Genomic DNA, 21880 nt, shown 5'->3' with positions numbered 1-21880 from the left:
AAACGGTCATGCAAGAGAGTGGGAGCATCATACTTGCGTCCCTCTAAACCTACCTAAGACCTGAGGAAAAAATTGGACTATTTGTGTGAAGAAAGGAGGTAAGGTGGAGGAGAAGGTCGAGGTGCCATACAGTAGGGTTGTAGGACTGAGCGCTTGCTGCTTTACCAAAAGCTATAGCTAGTAGTAATGGTACAACTCAAATGTTTTTAAACCGTACAGTAGTCCAAGAGCCATGGTTTGATCACTCTACCCAACAAAGACAATTATTGCACCCCAACAAAGGTAATTAGAGAACTCAAAAAGGTGAAAGAATTAAGTGTTCTTTTCAATGTTTGTGGGAGGTGGGGATCTTATCTATAAATTTACAATTAGGACGGGAGCCTATGGTAAATACTCATCCTCATATTTACAGGAGTACTAGAAACTGAAGATAGTGGGTTGATGGCTAAGTTGAGGGAGCGAAATAGGATGTAGGTAGTGTTCGTATGACATAAAAAGTTGGGTTGGAGTTTTACTTAGGGGTACCCTATAGTGTCGGGCTAAATATTGGTAAAATAAAGGGATGAGGAATCGAAGACCGCTTTGGAGCCAGGCTTTGAAAAATGTGACATACTAGGGGAGGAAGGTGAGATCGGTGGCCTGTGGGATGGGCCGAGTGTGGGGCCTTGAGTTGCTAATCTCATTCTTAGGGCAAGTAGTAATTAAACATCATTAATAAAACAAGAAAGGAATAAGATCAAACAATTTTTTTTTTCAACCTAGGGTGCGCTCGGTCGGTCAAAAATAGCCGACCAAACGCCCCATCATAACCCAACCTTCGGGTTAGAAGCTAGGGGTTGCGCTCGGTCTGCTATTTTCTGCAGACCGGGCGCTGCTCTGAGCAGAAAATTGCTCTGGTTTTCCTCAGCTGATTTGATCCTTCCAATCATTTCTAATCCATCAAGTTCAAGTCTAAAACATGTAAAATCATACATAACAAAGTCTAAACATGTTAACAAGAATTTGATACATCAAACTAGTTGCTTAAAGTTGATCAAAAGTTGCCAACTAAACACAACGTTCACTAAGTTCTTCAATTCAATATCGTATCATATAATCATCGTATCAATTTAAACTCAAAGATCCACTACCTGTGATGGATCGACAACATCAATATCAAATCAAAACAATAAACAAGTATGTGATTTTGGCGGGACAACTCAAGAAGCTTCATTCTTGAGTTTCAAATCCCTGACTTGCGATGTCGTCTTATACATTTCTCGTTCTTGTCGATTCTCTAGGCTTCAAATCTGAAACATAATAATAAGAACAAGTAGATCAAACTCTATTCAACATCATTGATCCAAACTTCATTCAATCTTCACAATCAAATCACTTCAAACCTCAACTTCTTCTTCTTCGGTTCAAAATCAGAGTTCTTGAGTCGTTAACCTTCCAAACTAATATGAAATGGAAGAATATAAATGCTACAACATCAACAACATCTCGGAGCACATCACAACTCAATCATCGGCTATCAAAACAGTCTCAAAACATAACCCAATAATGCGGCGATTAAAAATCGGGAACCGACATAATATTGAAACCATTATATCTATCATATACAACTCATCAGCTGTATACCAGCAATACAACAACATCTCAGAGGTTATATATATCGAGCTACATGCTGGAAATCATATCGAATACAGAACAATAACTGTTCGTTGCGCCGATGTCGATACGATACCACAAATCATCTCAAAACATGCATACATAAACAAATTCTGATCTGTAGCATATCTCAATCTTCAAACATGCTGGAAAGGTAATAAAACTTACACCAAATCAAAGCCTTTGTCACAAGGATTCCAGAACACTTTTCAGAATCAAAATCGGACGATTAAATCAAAAGTTACGGCGATTTGAAAATTGAAAAACAAAAGAAAAACCAAGATCTCGGCTTCCTCTGTTCACTTTTCTGAAAATCTGAAGTAATATTGCATGTACACATAAACATGCTGATTAATCTTTAATAATCTGATAACTTTAAAGTAATATTGCACTTTAGTCCCTCAATTCTTCAGAAATTACAATTCAGTCCTCGACCCTTATTTTAATTCAATTTCAATCCTAAATAATTTAAGAATATTAGAATTTAAATCGAAACTCTAAATATTTCCAAATTAAATATACTCGGATTAAAATTAAATAATCCCGGATTACATTAAATAATCCTGGATTAAATTAAATAATCTTGGGCCTTACATTTCTCCACCACTAAGACATGAGTTCGTCCTCGAATTCATAAGCAGTCTAGATATGCAGTCTGTATACACATAAGAATAAAGAATAACAGAAAAATGAATAAGAACTCACATCAATGGAATAGATAAGGAAATCTCTGCCTCATGTCTTCTTCAACTTCCCATGTCGCTTCTTCAACTCCGTGCCGACTCCATTGAATCTTCACCAATGGAATGGTCTTCATTTGGAGTTTCTTTTCTTTTCTATCGAGTATCTGAATCGGCTGTTCAAATTAGCTAAGGGTTTCATCCAATTCAGCTTCATCAGATTGAATAATATGCGACGCATCAGATAGATATTTCCTCAGCATAGATACATGAAAGACATAATGTATTCCAGATAAAGATGGAGGTAATGAGAGTCGATAAGCAAGATTGCCTATCTTCTCGAGTATCTCATACGGCCCAATAAATCGCGAAGATAACTTCCCTCGTTTGTCAAATCTGACTGTGCCCCTGAATGGTGAAATCTTCAAGAACACTCTATCTCCCTGTTCAAAAGATAGCGGCCGACATCGAACATTCGCATATCTGGCTTGTCTATGTTGTGCTGTTCTCATTCTCTGCTGAATCAACTTCACCTTCTCAGTCATCTGTCTGATCATATCCGGTCCCAATTCAGGCACCTCTGACACTTCATCCCAATACAGTGGTGATCGACATTTTTTTCCATATAGTGCTTCAAATGGAGCCATCTCAATACTAGTCTGATAATTGTTGTTATAAGAGAACTCCACCAATGGTAATGAATCTTGCCATGAAACACCAAAATCCAGTACTACAGCTCTAAGCATATCCTCAAGAATCTGAATAGTTCGTTCAGATTGTCCGTCGGTTTGAGGATGATAAGCGGTACTCAAATGTAAACGCGTACTTAGAGCTTCCTATAGGCTATGCCAAAAGTGTGAAGTAAATCTAGGATCTCGATCAGATACAATCGACTTTGGCACTCCGTGCAATCTTACCACTTCTCGAATATAGAGATCTGCCATTTGATCATGACGATAAGTCATTCGGTAGGGAATAAAACACGCAGATTTTGTCAATCTGTCAATGATCACCCAAATAGCATTGCATCCTCGGGATGATCGTGGCAATTTCGTCACAAAGTCCATGGAAATATGGTCTCATTTCCATCCAGGAATAGATAAACTCTATAATAAACCACATGGTTTCTTCCTCTCAGCCTTCACCTGTTGGCAATTCAGACATTTTGATACAAATTCAGTCACATCAGACTTCATTTGTTTCCACCAGTACTGATTTTTCAAATCATTGTACATTTTTCTGCCTCCGGGGTGAATACTGAATCGACTACAATGGGCTTCTTTCAAAATATTATGTCTCAAATCTAAAATATCGGGAACGACAACTCGGTTATTCACATATAAAACATCATCGGTACTAACCTGATATTCAGATTGATGTCCAGATTTAATAATTTCAATCGACTTCTGAACACTTAAGTCTGCTTTCTGTGCTTCTTTGATTCGAATCAATAATTCAGGCTCAACACTGATAGCACAAATTCTCATCGGTCTTCTATCTGTTTCAAATATATATCCAGAAATACAGCAATCTTCAATCAAATTAGATACATCTATAGTAGACAAGGATAAAGCACATACCTTCCTACTTAGGGCATCTGCTGCTGCATTCGACTTCCATGGATAATATTTGATTTCACAATCGAAATCTTTCAATAAATCGAGTCATCTTCTTTGTCTCATGTTCAACTCAGATTGCGAAAACAAATACTTCAAACTTTTGTGATCAGAAAAGATTTCAAACTTTTCACCATACAGATAATGTCGCCAGATCTTCAGTGCAAAACCAATGGCTGCCAATTCAAGATCATGAATTGGATATCTGACTTCATGTGGTTTCAGTTGTCGAGAAGCATAAGCGACAACATGTCCTTTCTGCATTAAAACACATCTCAATCCTTGGTGAGAAGCATCACAATATACAACAAAATCACCAGTACCTGAAGGGATTGTTAAGATTGGTGCTGTAGTCAACCTCTTCTTCAGCTCAAGAAAACTAATTTCACATGCTTCAGACCACACAAACGGTGCATTTTTCTGTGTAAGCTGTGTAATAGGCTTTGCAATAGACGAGAAGTCTCAGATAAATCGACGATAATATCCTGCCAAGCCCATGAAACTTTTGATTTCTGGCACAGATGTCGGTCTCTGCCAACTGATCACAACTTCAACTTTACTCGGATCAACTGAAATACCATCTTCTGATATAATATGACCCAGAAATACCACCTGTTTCAACCAAAACTCACATTTGGATAGGTTTGCATACAGTTTCTCATATCTTAACATCTTCAAAACTGTTCACAAGTGGTCAGCATGATCACACAAGTTCTTAGAGTATATCAAAATATCATCAATAAATATGATCATGAAATCATCTAGATACTTTTGAAATACTCTATTCATCAATCCCATAAATACTGCTGGTGCATTCCTTAGACCAAAAGGCATGACTATAAATTTGTAATGGCCATACCTGGTTCTAAAGGCAGTCTTATGGATATCTTCATCTTTTACCCTCAGTTGATGATAGCCGGATCGTAAATCAATCTTCAAATATACTGACGAACCCTGCAATTGATCAAATAAATCATCTATACGAGGTAAAGGATAACGATTATTTACCGTTGCTTTGTTCAATTGCCGGTAGTCAATACACAACCTCATCGATCCGTCTTTTTTTCTAAAAAACAAAACCGGAGCTCCCCAAGGAGAAATACTCGGTCTGATATATCCTTTGGCTAACAGATATTTAAGCTGCTCTTTCAACTCTTTCAATTAAATTGATGTCATACGATAAGGTGCTTTCGATATCGGCTGTGTACATGGTATCAATTCAATACTGAAGTCTACCTCTCGAAACGGAGGCAATCCTGGAATCTCGTCCGGGAAAACATCAGCGAACTCAATAACCACTGGCAAATCAGCCAATTTTGGGCTAGCTTTCAATATATCAACTGCATAAATAAAAAATCCTTCTGCCCCATTGTGCAATAAATCAGTCATAGCAAGAACATATATCAAAGGAATTCTGGCTCGTGAACCCTTACCATAAAATTTTCACTCGTCAGCCATCTCCGGTCTAAACCTCACAATTTTCTGAAAGCAATCAACTGTGGCACTGTACTTGGTTAGCATATCGATACCGATTATGCAATCAAAATCAGATAACCCGAGTACAACACAATCAATCTCAATCTCATGACCCTCAAACTGCAATGTACAATTTCTTACAGACGTCACTGATATAATACCTCTTCCCAAAGGTGATGAAATAAACATTACAATAGCTAAGGGTTCAACAGGCAATTCATGTAATGCAACAAATTGCTCAGAAATAAAGGTGTGTGATGAACCAGTATCAAATAAAACATAAGCAGGATAACCAGCAATAAAACAGTTACCTGCAATCACATCATCAGGTGCCACTTGTGCTTGCTCCTCAGTCAATGCAAACACCCTAGCCTTCTGCCTTGGAGGTTGATTCACTGACTGACCTCCTCCTCCTCCTGCTCTACTCTGTGCTGCTGGTTGTGGTTGGAACGAATGAACAGAAGATGCAGATTGAGCCACTGGTCTCGATGATCCAGTACCCTGTACACCTCTAGAACCACGCTGTGGGCAGACTCATGCAAAATGACCTGTTTGATTGCAAATGTGGTAAGTACCAAAAACTCCTCGGCATTGTTCACTGGTATGACGTCCTCCACACTTGGTACAATACACATCAGATTTCTGTCCAGCTTTAGACTGTCGGGATCCACTTGAACTAGAAGAGCTACCACCTGGGCGTTTAAACTGTTTGCATTTTCCTTTGAAGAAATTCTTCTTACCACTGCTACTACCTCCTACATCAAATCGAGGTGGTGGTGGAATCTGTGGCTGCTCTTGTGGTTGTCTCACTAGCTGTGACACAAACTGTGCTCCTCGTTGTCTCAGTATTCCTGCTTCAGCTCCCTTTGCACGATTAAGAGCATTGGCAAAATTATTCGGTATTCCCAAATTTACAAGAGTGAACACATCTGGATTCAAGACATTTATAAATTGATCGGCTTGAGCTTCATCACTGACATTAATATGTGGAGCAAACTTCAACAGGCTAGTGAACTTTGCAACATATTCTTAGATATTCATCGGTCCCTGTTGAAAACTTGCAAACTCTGCTCCCTTGTCCTTACGATAAGAAACAGGAAAGAATCACTGATAGAAAGCAGTTTTAATTACAGACCATGTGATAATTGTACCTTGATGTTCATATGCCCTCTTCGTCGCTATCCACCAACTCTTTGCAATTCCGTGTAGTTGATGAATCACCAGTCTCACACGATGATCATCTGTATAATCAAGGGATTCAAATAACTGCTCAATATCCTCTAGCCAATTCTCACAATCCACATCATTTTCATTTCCTTGCAACTTCGGTGGTTTGAAAGACTGAAATCGTTTCAACAGTTTTTCCATCGGATTAGCATCACCACTCATCGTATCAACAGACGCACTACCCTGTCCTAGTTCAGGTGCTGTTACTGGTATCTGTGCAGCATTCGTCTATTCTGGCTGATTCACTGCCAAAGTATGTCTAGTAGTCGGTGCTGGTCGGGGAGGCATATTTGATAATCAAACAGATTAGTGCACAATTCATCACGATATCATATACACAATTCTGTCTTAGTCCCTCCTCTGATTAGCACGATAATTCCTTCTCAAGAGATCGAGTCCTGATTCAGTCTCAGTCAAGACATGCTTCCATCCAAATCATATAAACAGGTAGCATGTAATTCTCAAAACTGTAAATCATTTCATATAATAAACATGCTTCACGAATAAATAAACAATCAGAATAGAAGACTCGATCTACGCCGCTCATCTATTCCCAGTCCGAGAAACTTAAGCTCTGATACCACCTGTTGTGGGGCCTCGTGTTGCTAATCTCATTCTTAGCGCAAGTAGTAATTAAACATCATTAATAAAACAAGGAAGGAATAAGATCAAACAATTTTTTTTTTCAACCTAGGGTGCGCTCGGTTGGTCAAAAATAGCCGACCGAGCACCCCATCATAACCCAACCTTCGGGTTAGAAACTAGGGGTTGTGGTCGGTCTGCTCTTTTCTGTAGACTGGGCGTTGCTCTGAACAAAAAATTGCTCTGGTTTTCCTCAGCTGATTTTGATCCTTCCAATCATTTCTAATCCATCAAATTCAAGCCTAAAACATGTAAAATCATACAGAACAAAGTCTAAACATGTTAACAAGAATTTGATATATCAAACTAGTTGCTTAAAGTTGATCAAAAGTTGCCAACTAAACACAACGTTCACTAAGTTCTTCAAGAACCACATTCATATGTTTTCTAACATACATAACAACTTTCAAATACATTGATTCGACTTATACAACCCGAGTCCACGTCTAATCTTCTCTCATGAACTACCCTCGTCGACTATGGCCAGCTCCTACCCCATCTGTTATCATGCACACATACAAAATAAAGCAACAGCCGTATAAACTCCGGTGAGAAATCATTCCCAGTATAATCGACATATAAAGCGTTAAATAAATCATATCAACTCTAATCATAATCGACTCAACAGTAGAGTAGATAACGCATATATCGATTAAGAATTGATTCATATAACGTCATTTCCATCAAGATTCGTAAACGATCTTGACATGGATATCCATCTATCGTAGTCATTCTGGAATAGAAAATCAGGTCGCCTCCGACCTCGGCATAGAATCAATTCAATATTGTATCATATAATCATTGTATCGACTTAAACTCAAAGATCCACTACATGTGATGGATCGACAACATCAATATCAAATCAAAACAATAAACAAGTATGTGATTTTGGCGGGACAACTCAAGAAGCTTCATTCTTGAGTTTCAAATTCCTGACTTGCGATGTCGTCTTATACCTTTCTCGTTCTTGTCGATTCTCTAGGCTTCAAATCTGAAACATAAAAATAAGAACAAGTAGATCAAACTCTATTCAACATCATCGATCCAAACTTCATTCAATCTTCACAATCAAATCACTTCAAACATCAACTTCTTCTTCTTCGGTTCAAAATCAGAGTTCTTGAGTCGTTAGCCTTCCAAACTAATCTGAAATGGAAGAATATAAATGCTACAACATCAACAACATCTCGGAGCACATCACAACTCAATCATCGGCTATCAAAACAGTCTCAAAACATAACCCAATAACGTGGTGATTAAAAATCGGAAACCAACATAATATTGAAACCATTCTATCTATCATATACAACTCATCAGCTGTATACCAGCAATAAACCAACATCTCAGAGGCTATATATATCGAGCTACATGCTGGAAATCATATCGAATACAAAACAATAACCGTTCGTTGCGCCGATGTCGATACGATACCACAAATCATCTCAAAACATGCATACATAAACAAATTCTGATCTGTAGCATATCTCAATCTTCAAACATGCTGGAAAGGTAATAAAACTTACACCAAATCGAATCCTTCATCACAAGGATTCCAGAACACTTTTCAGAATCAAAATCGGACGATCAAATCAAAAGTTACGACGATTTGAAAATTGAAAAACAAAAGAAAAACCAAGATCTCGGCTTCCTCTGTTCACTTTTCTGAAAATCTGAAGTAATATTGCATGTACACGTAAACATGCTGAGTAATCACTAATAATCTGATAACTTTCAAGTAATATTGCACTTTAGTCCCTCAATTCTTCAGAAATTACAATTCAGTCCTCGATCCTTATTTTAATTCAATTTCAATCCTAAATAATTTAAGAATATTAGAATTTAAATCGAAGCTCTAAATATTTCCAAATTAAATATACTCGAATTAAAATTAAATAATCTCGGATTACATTAAATAATCTTGGATTAAATTAAAAAATCATGGGCCTTACACCGAGGATCATGATTCCCAAATCATCGAAGATGGCCTCGACTTCGAGGCAACAGGAGGGTGGCCTCGTTCCCCAGTTTAAGGCTAGAGACTTGTGTATGGTACCATCGTCCAGAACTGGGTAGTACGGGGAAGCAGGTGTGAATGATAAGAGAGGCGAAAATGGGGTGTTGTGCGGAGGCTCAGACCTGGGCTTAGGCTTGGGATTGGGCTTAGGACTACTAGAGAAGGACCAGGGGCCCTAGTTTCATATTGAGCACACATTTGTATTTTTTTGCCTCTCATCAATGAACTATTTCTCATGTTTCATTATTTTTCAAGGCAAACAGTTTGTTAAGAAAAGCTTCCTTCCAATGCGGGATAGTTAGAGTCTCCTGTATAGGAACATCCACACCATGCAACTGAGAGATAAAACTGAAATAGGACTTAGAAATATTCTTATAGGATATCTAATTAGATAATGGATGTTGGGTACATGTTCCAGTATCTTTTCTAAGGGCTTTGGGGAAATCTAGAGACTTGTGGAAATCAATATTACTCTGAGATGACTCATATTCATTACTTGGATTTGGAGGAGTTGTGACAAAAGATTCTTTTCTCGGTTCCGACTCATGGTGTGACGCCTAAAATCCAATTTACTAAATTACATGCATTAATTTAATAAATATTATGATTATTATTTTTACGTTTAATTGATTTAAAATCTTTATTTGAATTATATGCTATTAAAAATATTTTATTATTTATTCAAGTGATTTTTATTTTTTATTATTTTTTCACTGACTATTTAATTAATGTTTAACTGTTTAAGTTTATTCCTTTGAATGATCTTAATTGTTTAGTTTTTTCTTTTGAAATAATTTTAACCGTTTAGCTTATTTGTTTTAATATTTTCGAGTGTCCAACTTATTTATTTTAAATAGCCTTAGTTTAGCGGTTAGTTATTTTAAATTATTTTAAATTATTTTAAATGTCTAGCTTATTTATTTAAATCCTTTTTAATTGTCCAAATTATTTTAAAGATTTCTATTTTCGCTTGTGTATTTATTTAAATTGCTTTTAAACGTTTGTCTATTTTATTTAAATTATTTTAAATCGCTCTACTTGATATTTAAATATTTTACTCGTTGTCATGACATCGAAATATTTATAGTGTTTAAATTCTTGGATTTTCAAGCTTGTATTTTATTTAGTGTAATTTAATTTATAGTCCTAGTTGTCTATTGGTGTAGCACTTTTTCTCCAATCACTCACACACTCACAATTATATACATACACCTATACATACACTTAAACTTAAATTAAACCCTATCCCCTAAAATTCACTGTAGTAGCCCGTAATCAAAATCAGTGATTAAGGAATTAATCATAATTACTTGGGAAGGGTTCGGAAGCTCCGAAGGCAGGATCGAAAGCTCAGAACAAGATCGGAATCTCCAAAGGTGAGTTCGGAAGCTCCGATCAGGATCGGAAGTTCCGATCGAGGATCGGAGGCTCCGATCGTTGTCTATAAATTGAAGGATGAAGCTTCATTTCCAATTGCCAATTCCGAGAATCCCTCTCTATTCCAGGCATATTTGAGTAGTTCTAGTCTTCCTAGGCTTGACCCGGGGGTTGCCGAGGCATTCGATAGTCGTAGCGGAGTTGTGCCCAAGTTCTGAAGGCATCGACATCAAAGGGCTAACGACGGACGAAGGTATAGCTTTTGCTTCCTATAAATATTTAGGAGTATGCAATAGCTTAGTTAAGGCTTTTAGAGCACTATAATGATAGTAGTATCATTTGCCAGTGTAGAGCAGACTATAGGCGTGGACCTAAGAGTTGGTAGAGCTTGCACTGATTGAGGTACGAAAGTACTGTTCGAGATATACTGACTGAGGATGCATGTATTATGTGACTGCATGGTTTATATGTCATTGATTTATGCTGCATTCATTTGCATACTGAGCTATCTCCTTCGAGATGTCTATTAGTAGGGTTGTACCCTATCCTGTTAGTGGATGGACTTCCATGGCTTTGGGTCCGGTAAATCCACTGATATTATGGTATGGGAGCCACCTCCTGAAGCGACGGCACAGCGTGCTACATATCAGGGCCCGGTCTGTCTCTGTTATCTGATCCTTGACCTCGAGTTTATAGAGAGTTCACTTTGCATGCATGTATACTTATACTCTCGTACTGAGCATTTTATGCTCACGTCTCGTACTCTGTGTTTTTGGACACCCTATTCCATGGGGCAGGTTTGCGATTGGATGAGGCGGGTGGATCCAAGAGGGGCTAGGCAGTGGTTGACCAGCTGGAGCTTCGCCTAGGTTTTATTCTGTTGTTATTGGATTGATACAACTATTCGATTTGGTTGTATTATATTTGGGTATTTACAGATTTCTTTACTTGGGATTGTATAATGTTTATGGTTTCCGCTGCTTAATTCTGATTACTATTTTGATTAAGTTAATTGCATGCCTAAGTTCTGTTTAGTAGGTGATCTGAGTAAGGGTCACTACATTTATGGTATCAGAGCATGCAAAGTATTCTTGGGATTTAGATTCTACATAAGATAACCGTTAGGTTAATTTTGTAGATGGCAGATCGTGACGACCAGAGTTCTCATGGCAGTATTGGTGGGCGTTGGGGTGATGTCGACCGGGAGCCTCGTCGGGAATGTCGCCATCGTCATCGAGATGAGGACCGTTTTAGTGTACATCGATTCTTGCAGATGGGGCCTAAGCCCTTGGTTGGAGGTGAGTCTCCGGAGGATGCGGAGAACTGGTTAGATCGCATGGAGATGACTTTTCAGACTTTCCAATGCACCGAGGAGCAGAAGATGGAGACCCTTGGTTATCTTCTGGATGGACGTGCGCGCAGGTGGTGGAGGTTTACTTCTGCACCTTTTGTTGCGGCGAGAGGAGTGGCCACCTGGGGCAAGTTCCGCACAGCTTTTCAGAAGCTGTATTTTCCTCCTGCACTCCGTCAGTTGAAGGCGGGCGAGCTACTGAGTCTGCGACAGAGAGCCATGTCTATTGATGAGTATCAGCAGAAGTTCTTTGATCTGCTATCCTATTGCCCCGAGATTGCCGATAGCTCCGAGATGAAGTATAATCTGTTCCTTCAGGGCCTTAACCCTGAGATCCATGACCTTGTGGCAGTTGGTGACGATATGTCCTACGAGGGTTTGGTGAGCCGTTGTCACCAGGTGGAGGATAGCATTCGACGGAACAAGTCTTTCTCTCAGTCGAGACCTGCTAGTTCTTTGGGTCCCCGTGCCCAATCTTTCAAGAAATCTGGATCTACTTCTTCTTCCTCTGGCTCTGCTGGTGTTGTCCGTTTTGGAAAGAAGGACAAGTGTGATCACTGTGGGAAGAACCATCCATCCGACAAGTGCCGTAGAGCTTCTGGAGCTTGTTTCCATTGTGAAGAGACTGGTCATATCCGGAGGGATTGTCCACTATCTGGGGGAGGCGGTTCTGGTTCTGGTTCTGGTTCAGGATCTGGTTCTCAGTCCACCGTTCAGGAGAGGTCGCAGGGACAGCCTGTTGGGAGTTCTCATTTGATGCCACGAGATTCTGGCCAGGTGTTTGCCCTGAGACATGATCAGGCAGTGGAGGAGAATGAGAAAGTCATCGCAGGTACATTTCTGCTTTATGGTATACCTGCTCTTGTACTTATTGACACTGGTGCATCTCATTCCTTCATTTTTGCACGTTTCGTTAAGTAGCACAAGTTACCATGCATTGCACTAGATGTAGTAGTTTTTGTTTCTACTCCGACGGGTCAGTCTACTTTGGCAAAGCGTCTAGTGATGAGTTGCCCTTTAGAGTTCGAGGGTAACATTCGGATTGCGAATCTCATGGTCCTTGCGATGGATGATTTCGATTGCATTCTGGGAATAGACATGTTGACTACTTATCGAGTTTCAGTGGACTGCTACCAGAGATTAGTACGCTTTCATCCGGAGGGGAGTGATAGCTGGTTTTTCTATGGTGAGGGAGCGCGACCCCCGATGCCTTTGGTATCAGCTTTGAGAGCCTGTCGAGCTCTAGAGTCTGGCGAGGAAGGCTACCTTATCTTTGCAGTTGATTTGTCCGCTGAAAGCATCGGGATAGAGAGTATTCCTGTTGTGGACGAATTCCAAGATGTATTTCCTGATGAGATTCCGGGTTTTCCTCCTGCTAGGGAAGTCGAGTTTGGCATAGAGTTGATGCCGAGTACTTCGCCTATTTCTCGAGCACCGTATCGTCTGGCTCCGTCAGAGATGCGTGAGTTGAAGAATCAGCTACAGGACCTTTTGGACAAGGGGTACATTCGTCCTAGTGTATCTCCTTGGGGAGCTCCTGTTCTCTTTGTAAAGAAGAAGGATGGGTCTATGCGGTTGTGCATTGACTATCAGCAGCTGAATCGAGTTACTGTGAAGAAAAAGTATCCTTTGTCTTGTATTGATGACTTGTTTGATCAGCTGCAGGGCACTTTAGTTTACTCCAAGATTGACTTGAGATCTGGGTATCATCAGTTGAGAGTCCGAGATCAGGACGCAGCTAAGACTGCATTCCGTACTCGCTATGGGCATTACGAGTTTCTAGTGATGCCATTTGGTTTGACTAATGCGCCGGCTATATTCATGGACCTGATGAACCGTGTCTTCAGGGAGTATTTGGACAAGTTTGTCGTGGTCTTCATTGACGACATCTTGGTGTATTCGCGTAATACGGAAGAGCATGTTTCTCACTTGCGGTTGGTACTGCAGACTCTTCGAGATAAGCAGTTATACGCCAAGCTGAGCAAGTGTGAGTTCTGGATGGATCGAGTGGTCTTTCTTGGCCATATCATATCCAGGGAGGGGATTTTTGTTGATCCAAGCAAGATTGAGGCGGTGCTTAATTGGTCGCGACCGAAAACGGTTGCTGAGATCCGTAGCTTTCTGGGTCTAGCAGGATATTATCGTCGCTTCATTCTGAACTTCTCTCAGTTAGATCGACCTTTGACGCAGCTTACCCGCAAGGGTGTGGATTTCGAGTGGTCCTCCAAGTGTGAGGAGAAATTCTGTGACGGCGGTTGACTTCTGCGCTGGTGTTGGCATTACCGTCAGGATCTGGAGGGTATGTGGTATACACTGATGCTTCTCTTCAGGGTTTAGGTTGTGTCTTGACTCAGAATGGGCATGTGATTGCATACGCTTCTAGACAGCTGAAGCTTCACGAGGACAACTACCCAGTCCATGATTTGGAGCTAGCAGCCATTGTGTTCGCTTTGAAGATCTGGCGTTATTATCTGTATGGCGAGAAATTTGAGATCTTCACCGACCATAAGAGTCTCAAGTATTTGTTCACTCAGGCGGATTTGAACATGAGGCAGAGACATTGGATGGACTTGCTTAAGGACTATGATTGCGAGATTAAGTACCATCCGGGAGCTGCTAATCTCACTGCTGATGCTTTGAGTCGCAAGGTGCGATTATCCGCACTTCAGACTTGTTCGATGTCTAGTGCGATCAGTGACTGTTGTACTTCAGGATATACTTTCAAGCATAAGAAAGGTATGCAGAGTATCCAGATGTTTGCGATATTATCTGAGCCAGCGTTGTATTCGCGGATTCGAGATGCTCAGATGTCTGATTCAAAGACCCAGCATTTAGCTCGTCTAGCTAACGAGGATAGCTCGTCTGGATTTCATTATCAGCCAGATGGATTTCTGTGTTTGTCTAATAGGCTTGTGATTCCGCAGGATGTAGAGTTGCGAGATGAGATTTTGTCTCAGGCGCATCGCACTAAGTTGAGTATTCATCCTGGGAGCAACAAGATGTACAAGGATCTACGTACTCGTTTCTGGTGGAAGGAAATGAAACGCAGTGTTTATCAGTTTGTTTCGAGATGTTTGGTGTGTCAACAGGTCAAGGCAGAGCACCGAAGACCTGGAGGATTGCTTCACAGTCTGCCTATTCCTGAATGGAAATGGGAGTTTATCACAATGGACTTTGTGACCCATTTGCCGGTATCCCCGAGGAACTGTGATGCTATCTGGGTTGTGGTGGATCGACTCACCAAGTCAGCGCATTTCATTGCCTATAGCCGGGAGTACAATGTGGATCGTATGGCTCGGTTGTAAATTTAGGAGATCGTTCAACTTCATGGAGTGTCTGTGAGCATTGTCAGCGATCGGGACCCCAGGTTTACTTCTAGATTCTGGGGGAGTGTTCAGCGTGCGATGGGTACTACTCTCAGTTTGAGTACTGCCTATCATCCGGAGACTGATGGTCAGTCAGAGCGCACTATCCGTACTTTGGAGGATATGCTTAGAGCGTGCGTCATGGATTTTGGTCCAGCCTGGCAGGATCATTTGCCATTGATCGAGTTCGCGTACAACAACAGCTATCATACTAGCATTGGGATGGCACCTTTTGAGGTGTTGTACGGGCGACGTTGTCGTACTCCACTCTTCTGGGAAGAAGTGGGGGAGAGACAGGCTAAAGGGCCGGAGTTTATCCAGCAGGCGGTAGACATTGTTGATCAGATCAAAAAATGGATTAAGACTGCACAGGATCGTCAGGTCAGCTATGCTAACACTAAACGTAGGCCTTTGCAGTTCGATGTCGAGGAGAAAGTGTTTTTTAGAGTGTCACCTTTCCGCAGGATTCTCATATTTGGCCTTAAGGGCAAGTTGTCTCCCAGGTTTATCGGTCCGTTTGAGATCTTGGAAAGCATTGGCGATTTGGCTTATCGACTAGCTTTGCCACCGCATCTTTTCAGTATTCACGACGTATTCCACGTATCTCTGTTGCGACGATATGTGGCGGATGAGTCTCATATTTTGCAGCGATCTGAGGTTCAGGTGAGCAAGGATTTCACCTATGTTGAGAAACCTATTCTTATCCTGTATTATAAGGATAAGGTTTTGCGGAACAAAGTCATTCCTATGGTTTTAGTTCAGTGGCAGCGCCGAGGCACTGAGGAAGCTACTTGGGAGCTTGAGGACAGGATGCGTGAAGACCATCCTGAGTTGTTTTGATTTCATTCTTAAAGTTGTATTCAGTTGCAAACTCTGTAAACGTTTGATTTGAATAAAGAATGTTTCTAATTTCTGTATTACATTCAGTACTTAAGATCTGATTTCGAGGACAAAATATCTTAAGTGAGGGAGAATTTAGTAGCCCGTAACCAAAATCAGTGATTAAGGAATTAATCATAATTACTTGGGAAGGGTTCGAAAGCTCCAAAGGCAGGATCGGAAGCTCAGAACAAGATCGGAAGCTCCGAAGGTGAGTTCGGAAGCTCCGATCAGGATCGGAAGTTCCGATCACCCCTATCCAAAGTCAACTAGTGATATTTTGACACGTGGCAGATGAGGATCTTCGGAAGCTCCGATGGCAGGATCGGACGTTCCGATCGAGGATCGGAAGCTCCGATCGAGGATCGGAGGCTCCGATCGTTGTCTATAAATTGAAGGTCGAGGCTTCATTTCCAATTGCCAATTCCGAGAATCCCTCTCTATTCCAGGCATATTTGAGTAGTTCTAGTCTTTCTAGGCTTGACCCGGGGGTTGGCGAGGCGTTCGATAGTCGTAGCGGAGTTGTGCCCAAGTTCTGGAGGCATTGACATCAAAGGACTAACGACGGACGAAGGTATAGCTTTTGCTTCCTATAAATATTTAGGAGTATGCAATAGCTTAGTTAAGGCTTTTAGAGCACTATAATGATAGTAGTATCATTTGGCAGTATAGAGCAGACTATAGGCGTGGACCTAAGAGTTGGTAGAGCTTGCACTGATTGAGGTACGAAAGTACTGTTCGAGATATCCTGACTGAGTATGCATGTATTATGTGAGTGCATGGTTTATATGTCATTGATTTATGCTGCATTCATTTGCATACTGAGCTATCTCCTTCGAGATGTCTATTAGTAGGGTTGTACCCTATCCTGTTAGTAGATGGACTTCCATGGATTTGGGTCCGGTAAATCCACTGGTATTATGGTATGGGAGCCACCTCCTGAAGCGACGGCACAGCGTGCTACATACCAGGGCCCGGTCTGTCTCTGTTATCTGATCCTTGACCTCGAGTTTATAGGGAGTTCACTTTGCATGCATGTATACTCATACTCTCGTACTGATCGTTTTATGCTCACGTCTCGTACTCTGTGTTTCTGGACACCCTATTCCATGGGGCAGGTTTGTGATTGGATGAGGCGGGTGGATCTAAGAGGGGCTAGGCAGTGGTTGACCAGCTGGAGCTTCGCCTAGGTTTTATTCTGTTGTTATTGGATTGATACAACTATTCGATTTGGTTGTATTATATTTGGATATTTACAGATTCCTTTACTTGGGATAGTATAATGTTTATGGTTTTCGTAGCTTAATTCTGATTACTGTTTTGATTAAGTTAATTGCATGCCTACGTTCTGTTTAGTAGGTGATCCGAGTAAGGGTCACTACATTCACACTCAAATCTCATTTCCCTCACACACCCCTTCACGACATTTACCATTTCTTCTCCAAGCTCACTCATCGACTTCTTCTCCTCCTCCTTGGATCGCCGCCGTTGCTCCGTTTCTTCCTTCTTCTTCAGCGGAGCATCACCTCCACCAGCTGGCCGAGATGTAGCAGCCCTTAGCACCTTCATTTCCAGCTCGTAGCAGCCCTAGGAGTCGAAGCTCAGTCCACCTCCAGCTCTTGTCTTCGGTTTTGGTAGCTATGCAAGGATATGGTTTCTTTCTTCCCATGTAAACTAGTGTATTTTGTGTGGCACCTCTTCATTGAGATTTTCGAAATATGCATAGGATAATGCCTTGTTCGAGCTTCACGTTTTTTATTTCAAGGATTTTTGGTGCATTCTTGTTTAATGAACTATGTCATCATGATTGTGCGTTGGATGCTTGGATGCCTTAGTGCATTCGAAATTTTTCAGAAAAGAGCATGTCTTTGGGGGTTCGAAATTTTCAGAATCTATATATATCTTGTGTTCGAATTTCTGTGTGTTTGATTGTGTTGGTTTGGATGGTGAATTAGGGGCTACCATGGATGAAATGTAATTCCCATGGTAGCGACTAGGATGACTTGAAGTTAGCTTGTGGGAAGGAGTTGAGGTACACTCGAGTAATGGGGATTGTTGGGCTCGGTTTTGATTGGGATTAGTGGCTGCCATTGTTGAGTTAAATCGAGCTGGTTTGGGTGGGTTTTAAGGGGGGTTTGGGTGAGCTTAAATGTTGGTTATGATACTAGGATAGTGGCTGGAGTTTGGAGACAAATGCCTAAGTTTGTTGGTTGAGTATGAAAATGAGGCACGATCAGAATTTTGAAAATGAGTTGGGCTGTCCGGAAATTGGTTTTAAAACAGGGATTAAACTCATGATTTGGTGAAGGGCTCGGCTTTGGAATTAGGCCAAGATGTTATGAGTATGTGGGTGAAAGCGGAAATTAATTCGGTTAAGTTTTGGTTGGGTTATAAGCTTGTGAAGGAATAGGTGCAGAATTTTAGTGTCTTAAGCTTGCTGCCCGGAAATGGAATTTTTATAAAATGATTGCTTAAGAATAAAATTCCGAGGATGATTTCTCTACTTAGTTCTAAGTGTCTTGGAGTCGTGGTTTCAAGAGGAATCCTTTTTTAATAAGAATCGAGCAAGTTATAAATTTTACGGGCGAACCGCTCCAATTTGTCTTAAGCGCTAAATTATAGTTTAGTTTTCCATCTTTTGGTTTGTCTCATAAATCGTCATCCCGATCATCCATGAGTGATTCATATGCATGATTATTGATTAACATTTACATGTACTCCATATTTACATATGCATGATAAGTCCCATATTCAAAAAGGAAAGAAAATATTTTGAACGAAGTGAGATGATTGTGACTACATTTATTCATGTGTAATGTGTGGGGCTGGAGACGTTTAGCTTCTCTTACCAACTATTCATGTGTAATGCATGGGGCTGGGAGAAATCTTGGCTTCCCTTACCACCCATAGGGCAAGACGGGTTGGAAGATGTCCTGACTTCCTTGCGGCATAGTGTACTACAGTCATGATCATGATCAAAATCTCAGAGTCACAATTCAAGGATCTAAGTTCACCAAAAACTTATATGTTTATGTTTCAGTACATTTATTCTTTTACGTTTGATTATATTCGACTTAGTCATGCATACGTTATGACATGAACACATTACTGTCAAAAATCTTTCATTTAAAGGTAAGGGCATAATAGTACTTTTAGTATCAGCTATTTTAAATCTGCATGTGCTTGTATTTATGTAGTACTCGTTATCCCCTCCTCCCATATTCTTGCTGAGTCTTTTAGACTCACTACGCTTATTTGTTTTCAGGCAGGTTTACGTTATCATTGAGTTTGAGGGGCAAGACTATCGAGTGGACTGCGATGCGGGCATGATATATCCATCCGACCTATGCTAGTCTTTCGCATAGTCACTCGAATTTATATGTTATGAAGCATTTATTTTTCTTATTTGTCAAATGTTTATGTAATGTTTTCTTAGAATTGATTTGGGCTTGTAAACATTAGATTTTTAAACTTTTGGATATTTGTTATGTCGAATCTCTCTCTTGGATTCTCGTTCTTTTCTCGGTTTAGTTTACTTGTGTCGTCGGTTGTTATTTCTTACTTTTTATTTTGTTTGTTATCTGATACATGCGGGTTTTTACTTAAACAAATAGGTCATGCCGAAATTTTAATAAAATTTTTTGAAAAACCCGTATTTTATTTAATTATTATTTAAAATAAAGTTAAAATCGTTTCACATTATCTATGGGATCATGGGGGCTTTCATACTATGAGGTTGTGATCTTCTTGCATAGACTTGACCAAATAGGTTCTCATTGTCACATATTGTTGTAGTGTCACTCTCATTGGTGGAAGCTAACACAGATGTTGTAGCTAGTGGCTCTAGACTCGTGTGTATATCAACCATGACATCATAAAGGGCTCCTATTATGAGAGACAAAATAGTCTTAGAGACTCAAAGAACGTGACATTCATTGACACTAAAACTATTCATTGACACTAAAACTTTTTTTTTTTCTCGAGGATCAAAGTATTTACCTTTATGTGTAAAATAATATCAAACGAAAACACATTTCAATGCCAATGATCCAATTTATCTCCATCACATGTGTACAAAGGCTATAATTCCAAACACTCAGAGGCCGTAAGTCAAAAGGTAAGTGTGAAAAAAGGAAGTAGTTTCTCATAAAGGTTATCGAAAATTTAAAGTTATAGAAAACATCTTATTAATCAAATAAGTGACGGTTAATATTGCTTATCTTCATAAGTATTTGATACTCTAGTGGTGAATGGTGAACATTAGAGAATTACTATTTATAGGATGAGTCTATTTTTTTGTTTTTACCACATCATTTTTTGGAGGTTTCGGTTACAAGAACTACGATGAATTATCCCATTTTTCCTGAAAAATTCCCCTACAATTTGATTAAAATACTTTTTCTCATTATCACTACAAACCACATGAATATTTTCCTGAAATTGTGTCTGAATCATAGTGTGAAAATTTTGAAAACATGTTTAGCTTCTGATTTTTGAATTGCAAGTATATACAAGTCATTCATGTATGATCATCAATAAATGTGATAAATCATTCTTTCCCAAAAATTGTTTGAATTTTAAATGGTTCTCAAACATAACTATGGGAAAATGATATAGATGTTTGATTAGACCTGTCAATTTGAGATAATTTTGCACGCCCTCTTGGTGGGTTGAGAAAACTACAACCCAACCAACTCGTAACGGGTTGCGGATTAGCTGACCAACCAGACAAAAAAATTTAAAATTTGGCAAAAAAATCATACATAAACAATACATATTTAAAAATTTATGAACTATACATAAATCATTATAAATAATATATTTTTTTCAAAAGTAATCGATTATACATAAACTATTATATAAATCTTTTAAAACTTATTGATTATATAAAATTATTTAAAGTGATATAAATCATTCAATATACATAAAATATTAAAAATAATAGTTATAATATAAATTAAAAAATTGTAAAAAAAATAAATACATTTTATCGTATCGGTCCGCTCCACCTTGCCTTCACATGCGGCCCAAACAGCCAAACAGATCAATCCATTTCAGCCCACATCCAAACAGACAACCAAAATCACAACCCTGGTAGAGGGCGTTGGTCAGATGGACCAAACCCGAACTGACGGCTTTATGCTTGATATGATTGTGCTGAAAAAATAGTATAATGATGTTTAACATATTGACACAAAATTCTAATGTGTTTTTATTTTTAAATAAAGCCAGAAACACACGTCTCAATTATGACAAATTTGGGTGTCCTCCTATCAAAAAAATAAAAAAAATAAAAATTAGGTGTCCTAATCTAGAATGTCATAACACTGTATCATTTCATTGGTACTTGAACTTGGTCAACGTTGGATTGCTGGGTTTGTGCTTGAAAGTCAAACATCTCAAAGCAGTAAGGTCTAGGGGTGTAAACGAGCCGAACTATTCATGAGTAGCTCGTGAGTAGTTCGGTCAAAATTCGACTCGAGCTCGATTTGACCGAGCTCGAGCTCGAACTCGAGCTCGAAAACATACAATCGAGCTTAAGCTCGAGCTCGAAATATATATATTCGAGTAGCTCGCGAGCTACTCGATAACACATATAA

The sequence above is a fragment of the Henckelia pumila genome, chromosome 1 (assembly GCF_033568475.1).
Source record: "Henckelia pumila isolate YLH828 chromosome 1, ASM3356847v2, whole genome shotgun sequence".
NCBI classification, from domain to species: Eukaryota; Viridiplantae; Streptophyta; class Magnoliopsida; order Lamiales; family Gesneriaceae; genus Henckelia; species Henckelia pumila.
The sequence above is the reverse complement of the archived record's forward strand: the minus strand, read 5'-3'. Positions refer to the sequence as shown.